The sequence below is a fragment of the Limulus polyphemus genome, unplaced genomic scaffold, assembly GCF_000517525.1.
Source record: "Limulus polyphemus unplaced genomic scaffold, Limulus_polyphemus-2.1.2 Scaffold2370, whole genome shotgun sequence".
NCBI classification, from domain to species: domain Eukaryota; kingdom Metazoa; phylum Arthropoda; class Merostomata; order Xiphosura; family Limulidae; genus Limulus; species Limulus polyphemus.
Genome location: NW_013667980.1, coordinates 131389 through 144509, shown reverse-complemented (window position 1 = coordinate 144509; position 13121 = coordinate 131389). Strand labels below are relative to the sequence as shown.

The following is a 13121-nucleotide window of genomic DNA, read 5'->3' as shown; positions in this document are numbered from 1 at the left end:
CTATAACCCTAGCACTTTCGAATGGTGGACCTTTCTTCATCAGGGACAAGTATTACCAGTCTACTCCTGATGAATAAAGGTCCACCTTTCAAAAATGCTCAAGCTATATGGTTTTGTGTTAAATTGATTTTTCTAGCCTACCTATTTTCGTAACATCATGAACAGATTTCAAATATTTACACAAATTTTACATGGTGCATTGGAAATATCTTTTTTTATGGATTTGTTTAGAACGATATAATAGATTTAAGTTAGACTGTTTTAACTGCAGTGTATTAATCTATTATGTAAACCTGCATTTATCTTTACATAGTCTAGTTATATTAATGTAAATGCTGTGTTGTAATAATAGCCATTGACGTATTTTGTACACTTGAAACCTGATACTTTCAGGATGTTGTAACAGCCTTTACTTTTTTGAGCTCTTAGCATGGTCATGGCTATAACTGAAGATAGAATTTCACATTATTTCATAATGAGATGACATTACTTTTGTCAAGTTGAGTTGAATGGCTGTACAGATTACAGCATATATTTAAGTGTGTGTGTGTGTGTGTTCTGGAAGGAAGATTTTTGGTATCTAAACAAGTGGCCTTAGGCTAGTAAGATGACAGTCTGACCATAATATATGTTCCTAAATGTGATTGTATACAGTTAGAAACGTACATTAGTTTTCACAGTGCGTAATGTTTATGATGACATTTAAACCTTCATAAGTGTTTGATACAAAGGGACAACAAATTAGTAGTTTGCGAATTTGTCTATTTTTAAAATATATAAAATTTGGGAATTTCACTTTATGGCAGTACAACTAATTGATCATGTACTAAGAAGATGTCACATTGTATTGTTGACCCTGTAAATTTAGCTAGTTATACTGATTTGTCCATATTTAATTTATTTTGATCATTGGTAGCTTCATTTCGTGCCCACAAGAAAATCAAGTAAATCATGTATGTTATTTATCATGACTATCTCACATCACAAAAGAGAATCAAGTAGATCATGTATGTTATTTATCATGACTATCTCACATCACAAAAGAGAATCAAGTAGATCATGTATGTTATTTATCATGACTATCTCGCATCACAAAAGAGAATCAAGTAGATCATGTATGTTATTTATCATGACTTATCTCAGCATCACAAAAGAGAATCAAGTAAATCATGTATGTTATTAACCTGATTACTTCACAGTTTTGTTTACGAAATGATGCTCCGTATGCTTATTTTGCAAATGTTGAAAATAATAACGTATGTATTATGTGGATAAGAGCTTTTTACTCACGAGCCATATTCAAAATAATAATACCAGTTCATAATTAGAACGTGACATAAACACAATAAAACTAGTTTCATTCTTGGTGACATTTGTGATACAAGAGTAGGATTAAAATGTCGATTAATTCCCAGCCCATTTTATGATACCAAAGAAATAAAAATATAGAGATTGGATAACTTTTTCTTCAATACTACTGGTGTTTTAGGTGTGTGTTTAACAATGTGTATATAAAGATAAAAATCGAGAGGTAGGCGTATTTTATCATCCATATACCTTTTACATTTTAAATGTTAAAAAATCATTTTTATATCGTTGATTTTGTTAGATTTACTTACGAAACTTCAAGAATGTCAAATGACGTGACATATTGAAGAACATTTCCACATTTAATAAGTTGGGCACATGCTTTCCCCGTTACATCTTTGTTGTAATTGAAAAAGTTGAAAGAACTTGTTACGTTACAGAAAAGACCTTGTTGTTTTTGGAGTTTGGCTTGTAATAAGTCTTACTTTACAGGTAATTGTAACCTACAAATTTCTTTGTTGTATTGTTTATGGTCTGTTATGGAGCAGTAGAACTGGTAAACACTTATTAGTAATCATACTGGAAATATTTTGGGAAATAACTCATTCATGTGTTTCATCTGCAAAAAAAAGACTATATGTGACATAACGATTTCAGTTGGTATCATATGCCCACATTTTTTTTTATTTTTTTTACTTTTCCTCGAAGCGTTTTGGATATATTTAATCTCTCGTAACAACCGGTTATAAAAAAAATTGATGATGTTCGTGACACCTCAGAATTTATACTTCATCAAACTCTTAAAGCTATAGTTACTATGTGAAATATTACTAATAATTTCAAAGAAAAAACTTATGATTTTTCATATAGTATCTTGTTACAGTTATGACAGTCATTTTATCCGTAAAATTACATCATGACATCCAGTTGTATTTGAAAAACAAAAAAAGAAGATTAAGCTAGTAATTTTATGTTTAGATCAAAATACTTGAGATTGGACGTTATTTCTAGCTCAAAGATTAGTTTTAAAACATTAAGCTTGCCATAATTATTTTCATAATGTGATTGTATACTGTATATATCTATTTTAAATTCTAGCAGGTGGGACCCGTTAAAGAAGCAAAAATTTATTTGAAGGACAATGTTAGGTGGTGTGTCCCTTCCTCCTATTTATTTTTTTTTTTATTAAATCCCTAATTACCCCATCAGATGCTAGTTGTATATTATTCTTTGTGGAAGGAAATAACTGACTCGTATAACTGAGCCTTTAAATTCAAAAGTTTATAAAACAATGAAAATGTGCTTCATGTCAGGGTGTGTTTTTTATCCCCCTTTTCGGGAAAAAAAGTCCTAAAACAAAATGGCCTATGTAAACAGTTGGACAAATGTTTATTCACGAGACCAAACGTAACAGTAACCGAACAAGCCAAAAGTATAAAAAAGTGGAAATGCCCTTTTTTAAGGGTTTTTATATCCTTCTTTTCTGGCAAACATCCATCGAGCATTTTCAATTACTATATCGAATGATAGAGCATTCGAGGCAGCTAATTGAGTGATAGATGTTAATTTTAACACACGTTCTCACACATAATGCATCATTTTATAGTAAGATGAAAAGATAGTTATGCCATCTAGTGTTAGAATAAAAATGTGTGTTTATTACGAATGCATTCGTATTCTTGTAACGTTTGACGAATATATATAACGGCATGGTAGAGACGAACTTGAATCGGCGAGCAATAAAAGTATTGTTGGTTATCAAAACCACTTTTAATTACTGATAAATAATGAATCCACAGTAAAATGTTATCTTTGTAAAAATAAAAATAGGTCAATATTTATATACGTATATAAAATATGTTTAGTTAAAAACATAATTAAGACAGATAAATAATACTTGACGAATCTTAATCAGTGCAGAAAAAAAATTATCAAAGCGTAATTTCTTATCTAGTTTTAATCAGTGAAGTCCAGGCTGTCATTATTGTTTTATGATTATTATTATTTATTACATTTTTTTAAAAATTCATTTGAACTTTTTTTGCATGACTTTTATTATTTGTTATCAGATTTCGGTATAGCACTAATATGAAAAAGTCAGAGGCGAAGGCAAGAGAAACTTACATTATTAGCGCTTGTTTTAGCTTTTTTTTATTATTAATCAATTTTAATACTATCTAATTTTCGTGTCATGAAAAAGAAGCATTCTTTGCTTAAGACTAAATGGTAGATGTCTTAAGTTATTAAGAGGTGGGAGTTTCCATTGAATAATCCTCGTGATGTTGTTGCAGTACAATCTGAATGAATACTGGTGGGTATTCGATGACTCAATATTTATATATTCAATTTAAAAGAAAATGTATTAATACCAGAAATAAATGACCATATAACACCAAAATGTTGTTTTTATTTAATTAGAAACTCAACATTTCGCTTTACAACTTCTTCAGGAGCGTTCACTAGAACACTAATTGACAGTAAAAAAGATTCAAATGTTTTTTTGTACTGTCGTGTCGGTTTGTGTTTTAGTGAACGCTCCTGAAGAAGCGAAACGTTGAGTGCCTTATTAAATATGCACAACATCTTTGTGTTATAAGGTCGTTAATTTATAGCATTAATGTCTTCTATTCACCAATATGCACTACAGAAATTAATTAACTACTTATGGTATTTAGAATTGACAAATGGAACTGGATGTGCAATAATTATTAAGACTGCTAAAAATATTCACGCAAGATAATAGGAGGAGATTAAAAATGAATTTACTTAATACGCGTAAAAAGAAGAAAAATAATTTCGAGCCAGCCAGGATTCGAACCTGGAATCTTCTGATCCGTAGTCAGACGCGTTATCCGTTGCGCCACTGGCCCTCGAGATAAAAGTAATAATGTAGATTATTTATAGATATCTTTAATATTTATATGATTCATTTATTTTAATTTTTATTATATTATTCTTTATATTTAATTTTCTTTCATTAGAATAAAATTTACATGTTAAATTAATTTATATATCAAATGATTCGCGAAATGCTTCATTACAAACTAGTAACCAATTATTCCTTCATTTCAGTCTTGTTGCAACTTAAACTATACTGAGATTTTCACTATTGCAACTCAAAAAACCATAGTATATCTATTAAAAACACAGTCATTTTAAACAAAGAACCCAACATAAACAAACGAAAAATCAAGGAATCCATCTTAAATGAACAAAACAACTCTACTCTAAACAAACACCCTGGTGTGCCAAGATACCTCTTCTAAGTTTTGCAACAGTATCCGGTCATGTGACCTCTTTGTTCAATACTGTATATTTACATATCTGTGTCAGTGTAAACTACTTGTACCTGATGATGACAAAACCTTGTCGAAACCGTGTTCATTTGCTGTTATGTTAAAGTTATATTAATGTTTTCTTCGTTACCCATTCAAGCCGTCTCCAATAGTCACGTGATGCAACCCCTGGTGCGTCTTGTTAAACACACAGAAAACAAATGATAATCTTCTATAGAAAGACAGAATTTCAACGTGACACAAGTCAAATTCTCCAAAAAGTATTAACTTCCTAGGAATAACCTTTAACAAGAATTTAACCTGGAACACGCATTTCGCTAAAACCATTACAAAAGCAAAGCAAAGAGTAAGCTATTATACAAAATGTACATCAGGCCGGTAATAGAATACGGAAACGCTGTCACTCGTAATATATTAAATTCTGTCCATCAAACACAGAATAAATTCAACTACAAGCGATAATGTTAGCTCACTGCCTTCCAGTATACACTTCACAAAATAACTAAGCTGACAACAATTGAAATATGTTTCAAAACTTTAGCTATCACCTATTATAAAAAACAACAACTAAAAATCGCAATGCCTTCTTAACCAAAATACTAAACTAGCAGGCCCCCAGTGGTGCGGCGGTATGTCTACGGACCTCAAACTAACTTCAAACAATAAAACAACTCAAACTAGCAGAAACATAGGTGCTTAAAAGATTCAGGGCTCGGGCCCATAGGTACGGGAATTTTCGGTGTTTCAGTATGATCTCGATGCGAGATCATGGTTTTCTATTTTGATTTTTCAAGACACCAACTGGGCATTCAGAACACTGTCAAGCAGAATCGGGGCACGAGCCCCTTGTGCTAATGCCTAGTGAAGCCTCTGCAGAAACACCAGTTTCCTGGAATAAATAAATTTCACCACACAATTATATATTATCATTAAACAAACAGAACACAAGCCACCAATCATCTTGAGCGTTTTACCTTTATCTTCTTTCCTTTTTGAGGCTACCGACCAGAATATATATATATATATATATATATATGGCCTGAGTTATTATGTAAAGTATGAAATTGTAAAATTTGTTAAATCTGTATACCGTGCATTATAAATTTTCTGTGAAGCGTTAATGTTGCAAATTTGCTATGTAACCGTTAAATATTACTAAGTCTTGTTTATGGTCTTGTGTTCTTTCTGCGACAGAGTGTGAGGCTCCAGGGGGTGGGCGTGGCCAGTGTGGTCTCTTTGCTGGTGTTATTTCTAGTGAACGATCTACATGGGCCAATCATGAAGCTAAGCTATTCTCATGAGTGCATTTTCGGAGGTCTTTCTTTCGCACTTTTCCGCTTTGTTTTGGCAACCCATTTAAACAATTTTAAAACAGGCAAAAATACAATCAAGTCTCCAAAACGTATTTAAATTAAACAAGCCAAGAAAAGTGCGAAGAGAAATTAAAATCGCTTTCTGAGCACCCCTGATTTCAAAAACCAAAATACCTACCAGGTTCGAATCGAGATCATTATAATTATTGCTCTTGTTTTTTGCAGACGTACTTTATCCAGCTTCAATTGCCAGTTAATTTATATATATATAACAAACAATGAGTTATGTCCAGTTGAGGTAATTCCCTGTGGTTTGTTTGAGTAAGATAATTATTTTATATGAACACTTGTTTTTCCATGATTTTTCCATTGCTATCTACATTTAAAATTATTTTCTGGATAACGATTATGAAACCAGCCGTATTACAGATACTAATTACCTTCTGACGGTCATCAATGTATCTTAGTACCACATGGTTATTGGTAAAAAAAACCGTTGTTTTTCTTATTATTAAACTCACATTGTAGTAGTGGTAACATAGGTAAAATATTTCTTATCGAAATTAAGTTCAGCATGCCTATTTTTCTGACATTTTAATTCCTCATACAATGCTTACTCTGGTCAAAAACAGAACGAGACGTTGTTGCTCCCCAGTGGCACAGCGGTATGTCTGTGGACTTATACTGCTACAAACAGGGTTTCAATACCCGTCGTGAGCAGAGCACAGATAGCCCATTGTGTAGCTTTACGCTCAGTAACAAACAACGAGACGTTGTTATTATTTTCTAATTAATGAAAACCTGGGAATGCGGAGAAATGAGATTATCAGATTGGAAATGAAAAGAAAGAGATTTATTTTTAAGATTTAAATACAAGTGCGTGTGGCAAGTGCCAAATAATAATAATAATAATAATAAATTGTTGAGGAAAATAATTTGTGTTATCTTCTTCTTAGATTTAACATGCTTCATTATATGGTAGTTTGAAAGCTTAAGATTCAAAGCCTGTTGCTTCCTATCTGGAGAGTGACACGAAATTAAATCACAATTGAAATAACCTAATGAACACTAGAATCTAATTGATAATGAATCCTTGGAGTTTTGAAGGAAGAAGGACAAATCGTTTCAGTGTGGTCCTCGGTGCGTGTTGGAGTTAATGTTTCAGATGTAAAAAACCAAGTTGGGTACAAGACCAAAAAAGAAAAAAAAAGAGTTGTAGACTCCGAACATATTTGAAATAAAAGTGATTATTCTATTTATGTCATTTAACTTTACAAACCAACAGTAGGTGAGACTAGACCTTGCTGCACAAAGACAAAAGTATTTTAGAATAAGTATATTTCATGTTCAGCAAAAAACGAAAAGAAAAGGATATGGATAAACACAATAAGTGAAAATGCAATTGTACATAGAAAATAAAGTTACATTTTAACAAGTCTAATATAAGTAAGAGTACAAGAGTTAAGTGTGTGTGTGTGTGTGTTTTTTCTTTTAGAATTAGAGACAAAAAACTCTTCTCTAATTTATACACACATAGAGTTACAGACAAAAAAATAAATAAAAGATTCTTCTCTAACTTATACACATGTAAGGCTAGAGACCAAAGAAACGACGCTTCTCTAATTTATACACACATAGAGTTACAGACAAAAAAAAATAAAATAAAATACTCTTCTTAACCATACGTGTGTATAAATTAGGAGACCAAAGAAACGACGCTTCTCTAATTTATATACACGTAGAGTTAGAGAGAGAGAGAAAAAGATGATTATCTAATTTATACACACGTAAGGCTAGAGACCAAAGAAACGACGCTTCTCTAATTTATATACACGTAGAGTTACAGACCAAAGAAAAGACGCTTCTCTAATTTATACACACGTAGAGTTAGAGAGAGAGAGAAAAAGATGCTTCTCTAATTTATACGCACGTAGAGTTAGAGACTAAAGAAAATACGCTTCTCTAATTTATATATACGTAGAGTTAGAAAAAGAAAGAGACGCTTGTCTAATTTATACACACGTAGAGTTAGAGACTAAAGAAAATACGCTTCTCTAATTTATACACACGTAGAGTTAGAGACCAAAAAGACAATTCTGTAATTTTATTTAATCACATACACACAAGATGTGCAAAATGGCTATCCTCATGTTAAAGTCGGACAAGCAATATGTGAATTTCCAGTAAAACAGTATCATAAAATATTGAGATAATCCAAGGATGGTGTATTGTAGAGTATTGTCACAGTCTCAAAGTGAAGGTTTATAATGGTCAAGACTGAATTATTGCATACAACTAGTTTGAAAATATTACGCGCATTTTAAATGTTATATAAATAAAGTTATAGAAGAACAAGTATATCAGTCAGGACTGCCACATCTGCATAATATGTAACAGTTTTAAATAAGTATACGATAGAAACCTGTGTGACACAATAATTTATCCATTCAATTATCAAAATTTATATTCTTATAATACACTAAACGATTTCAATAAAATAAAGCATTTTTAAAGGTATTATGAGCAGATGTATTAGTTAAACAGTGTCATTCGTGTGACTTTAGACATTATGAAGTGATATATTAACGATTGGAATGGAGGGTCAACTTCATTTGTCAAATTATGTATCTTCGTAGTAATAAGTTTACTTGCTATTTTGTTATCAAATCACACACACTTGGCCAGTAATTAATACGCTTTATAATAATTATGTGAACGACATTGGTTTATAATGATGGAATATAAGTTAAATACAGATAAGGTTTTAAATATACATCACGATACTTTTACCTAGGGCAAAGTCTGAATACTTTCGACAAATTTCCAGCATATGACATAAATTTGATACATATTAGCATGAGTAGCGCCATCTGTTCCAAATTTTAAGAAACAAACATTAAATTTTACACATGCGTATTGTCAAAGTTTTAGAAATGTTAAAAATTGAAAATGACTAGAATTTATTTCCCGGAAAACGATTATATTAATATGTCAAAAGGGCGCTGAACTATAGGAGTCTTGAATAAAATGTATGAGGTTTATGGAAATTAAATATATATATGCATTGCAGAAACTGGTGCGCAGTCAACTTGCCTTAAAAACAATTTCTATTAATAATTGTTTATCGCAAATATTCTAATTTATATCTAAATAGATGCAATTTTTTGAGCATTATACATGAGTTCAGTGCGAAAAAATTTCTACTCTTTCAAACGTTTCTGTTCCGACTAAGCTAGAAACAAGAACTCGCTGAGCAACAGGTAAACCTGTAATACCTGTGTCGGTAGAGGTACACCAAATGAGGTCAACAACAGCTTAATCTCAGCCCGTGCAGATTGCTACATAAGCACGCAATATAAGTGGCTGTTGTTGTTTAGGGCTGACAGGAATCAGGACTTTAAAATCGTCGTGATTTCAGGTAAGATTTAGTGTCGGTTTCTTCAACTTAAATTAATTTTGTGTAATATTTACTTCAAATTGGAAATGAAAAAGTATTCTGTATGTTAAATAATTTTGAACTACATATCATCAACTACCTTATACACAGTTAAAAGAAAAATGAGGCCGGGAAGACTGAATATTAGGCTTGATGATTTATAATCTCGAAACTTCATCCTTCCATCAATAAGTTATGTATAAAGGTCTTCATATTTACCTGCCTGTGTTGCATACAGATATTTGTATTTACGTTTAAAATGTTCTGGTGGTAAGGTCGTAAGTATCTAAACATATACTCGTATGTGTTTGTATATTGTCAAAGTAAAATCGTTTAGGAATGCAGATCCTAATTATAATTATCTTGCAATTATGAGGTAGAGTGTTTATTAACAGAACAGAAATGGTTGCATGTTTAACCAGTAATTACTGCGTAAACACTAAATCACTTTTTTTTAATATCTATTAAAAAAACTCATTAATTTCGGTATAAACAACGGCATGATTTATCACTGAATGATCTATCGTATTGTTTGTTTGTTTGTAGTTAAGCACAAAGCTACAAAAAGGACTATCTGTGCTCTGTCCATCATGGTATCGAAACCCAGTTTCTAGCGTTATAAGTCCACAGCCATACCACTGGGGAGCCTATAGTAGTGTAAACTGATTTTTGAACTAAGGAATTGCCATTTTAACCTAAGTTTTCGTATTAGCCTGTAGTTTGACATTTTTATCTGTTAATTCATCCGATTATGGATTAGCACGGTATTTTTGTAACAAGTTTATTTTGAATTAAGTTAACTTATAATGTTTAAAAAACAATTTTGCCAAAATAATTAGTGTTATGCATTGTCTGTTACACGTTAGGAATTGAGCTTAAAATACATATAATGCAAAAAAAAATATGCGATAAGACAAATATTTCAGATAAACGTATCTGATGACAAAAGTATTCGGACAGTTTGTTTGTTTGTAGTTAGGCACAAAGCTACACAATAGGCTATCTGTGCTCTGCCCACCATGGGTATCGTAACCCGGTTTCTTGCGTTGTAAGTCCGCAGACGTACCGCTGTGCCACTGGGGGGCGTATTCGGACAGTTTTGAAAGTCTTTACGGAAAATGACAGTTATAGTCTTAACCAAGTAAAGCTACCTAAGGATACTTCTAAGTATTTAATAACTTACACACACATCTTGGACTTAGAAAATGCCCCCCCCCCCCCAGTGGCACAGCGGCATGTCTGTGGACTTACAATGCTAGAATCCCGGTTTTCGATACCCGTGGTGGGCAGAGCACAGATAGCCCATTGTGTAGCTTTGTGCTTAATTACAAACAAACAAACTTAGAAAATAGCATTAGATCATATTTTGCACATAGATTTTAGTGTGTAATTGTTGTTCCGAAATCGCTAACTTCTAAAAAAAAAAAAAGAAAAATTATACACAAAAAGAAAAAGTCAAAGATTTTTTATTATACCAGCTGTACGAAGATTTGACACGTTGTGGGTAAAATTAATACAATTAAAGTTACAACGAAACATATAAACATTTATAGCAAGACAGCCTACCTATTAGAATAGGTAATTATGTCAGTCAATATGTTCCTAATACTTGGAAGGCACCTAAAGAATGGTAGTTAAAGAAACTTGATATTTCGGATTTTTTCAGAGGATACAATTTCCTTTATTAGAAGTAAAATCAAGTGATTTCATAGGGTGGAAATTCAGCTAATTGCGAGTCGAGTCATGAACCTCGACATTTGAAATGGTGTTTATCCTGTAAATTGTCTTCAATTCATTCATTCAGTTTCACCAAAATGACCCATTCACTATAGCACTGATATACGTTTTAACACACTTGCACACTGTGTATATATATATACACATCGGATTTATTGGTTTTAAACCGTAAGTTTCCAGGTTTGCTTCATTGAAAGTCCATGTTATCAAAACATCATTTTAAATAGAAGACATATATGGTTTACACGTTGCGTAATTTGATATGCCATTTAAAAATTTATGACAGTAATTGTGCCTTTCGAAGCATTCCAAACATGTACCTATGTGCCTGTCTGTCTATCTGTTTTAAATCTAATTCCATAGTTGAATAATTTTACTACCTACACGTATAAAGTATTCGGGTTATACGTGTTCTCACATTTCTTGCTACGCATTTCACATTTTTGTTTTTGTAACCATGATGAGCACATGATTTTGTTTCAAGACTACCAAAGTAAATATAAAAGGGGTTGATAAAATTAAAACCGTTATAATGTGATCACTGACAAAGTAGAACAGAAGCATTTATACAAAAGTTTTCCAGAAGTGTTTATTTTCAATGGTTTTATCTTACTCTGATCTATTTAGTTTTCTTTCTTGTCGTGTAAAGATTTTCTAGCAACTAAATAGCAGAGAATCTCTACTGAAGATGCAACTGCTAAGAGGCTTAATATGATACGGATTTTTAGTTAGAATAAGCCTAGTTAATCAAGTCTTCAATCTTATGTAACATTCATATCAAACAATAGCATGCTGATGGTCGTTTTTCAAAACTGTAAGTTAAAAAAACCTTTAGATCAACCTGCTAGACAATGTGTGAGATCGTCTTTCATTCAATATTCAAATTAGTAGTTACAGTATGTTCTGAATTTACATGTTTCTTTAATATCCAGTATACAAGGAAGTCGTACAGATAAATCAAGGAAGGCTCCTGAAGGTTCTTAAATTGTACCTTTCATTCAAGCTTATCCTTTCCAAGAAACTAGACCTTGTCGCCATTGTGCTGGAATTGTTTTAGAGACACGACACGTGTTTTAGTGACCCAAATATGAATTTTTTAGTTTTACGAAATTCTTTGGCTAAATCTCCTAGCTGTAACATACGAGTATCACGTGTTGAATTAGGCTTTTTCACCAACCTGCGAAACTTTGCTCACGTAAAAAGGTGATCACTAGCTTTTAAATCACGTTCCTTTAAAATTGCATTTAAATTCCGAACTCACTATATTCCACAGTTAAGTCAAATGTTTAGTTTTGTAAAACTTTTAGCTCATAGCTCCATCATCTCTTGACCGATTTGAGATATAATTACAGATTTGGATTGATGTATTTGACTACGCCTAAGGTCTCATAGATTAACTGACTCTAATCCTGCCTAAAACAATTTCAAGTGCCGCATCTGTTGAGGATTCCCTCTTTTTTCACAATACACAATACTCTAAGGATTGTGTGTTAAATGGCACCAATCGGACACACTTATATATATATATATATATATATACAGTATAATGATAAAACAAAACACGAACGTAATAAAAAGAAGCATTTATTAGACGTTTCGGAATCGTCATAATTCCATCATCAGTAATCTAGGGTAACAAAACAAACAAACAATATTTGTAATTAGAACATAAATATATATATACATAAGAAATAAACAAATCGAATATACAAATATAACACGATATATGAAAACTGAGGCACAAACGAAATAGTTAAAATAGGTTTAAATACAGTGAAGAATGTGTGTTATTTAGGGACGGGAGAAGAGTTTTATGTATAATATTTCTTTTATAAGAAGTTCAGTATCATGTTTGGCTGTTGAAATAATTTTAAAGTTGGAGACAGAAATCGGATGCCCTCTTTCTGTATTGTGTTGATAGAAAGCGAAGTTAATCTTCAAGAGGAGGGGGGGGGGGAGTTGACTGATTTCTCGGGAAAATTGGAATGAGTTAGGTGTTGTAATTTCGTTCATACCTAAACAAAAGAAATA

General features: G+C 31.9%; 1 protein-coding gene and 1 non-coding gene across 2 annotated transcripts in view; one reads left to right on the top strand and one right to left on the bottom strand.

The window, feature by feature from the left end:
• Positions 1-4105: 4105 nt before the first annotated feature.
• On the bottom strand, positions 4106-4178 carry Trnar-acg. Its single transcript has one exon. It is a non-coding gene; the product is annotated as a tRNA-Arg (tRNA).
• A 5057-nt stretch (positions 4179-9235) lies between these two features.
• LOC106466748 (protein unc-93 homolog A-like) overlaps positions 9236-13121 on the top strand; it is a 35544-nt gene continuing 31658 nt past the window's right edge. The window contains exon 1 of the mRNA XM_013927045.2: positions 9236-9335. The gene's annotated coding sequence lies outside the window, so the exon portion shown is untranslated. The remainder of the gene's footprint in view (positions 9336-13121) is intronic.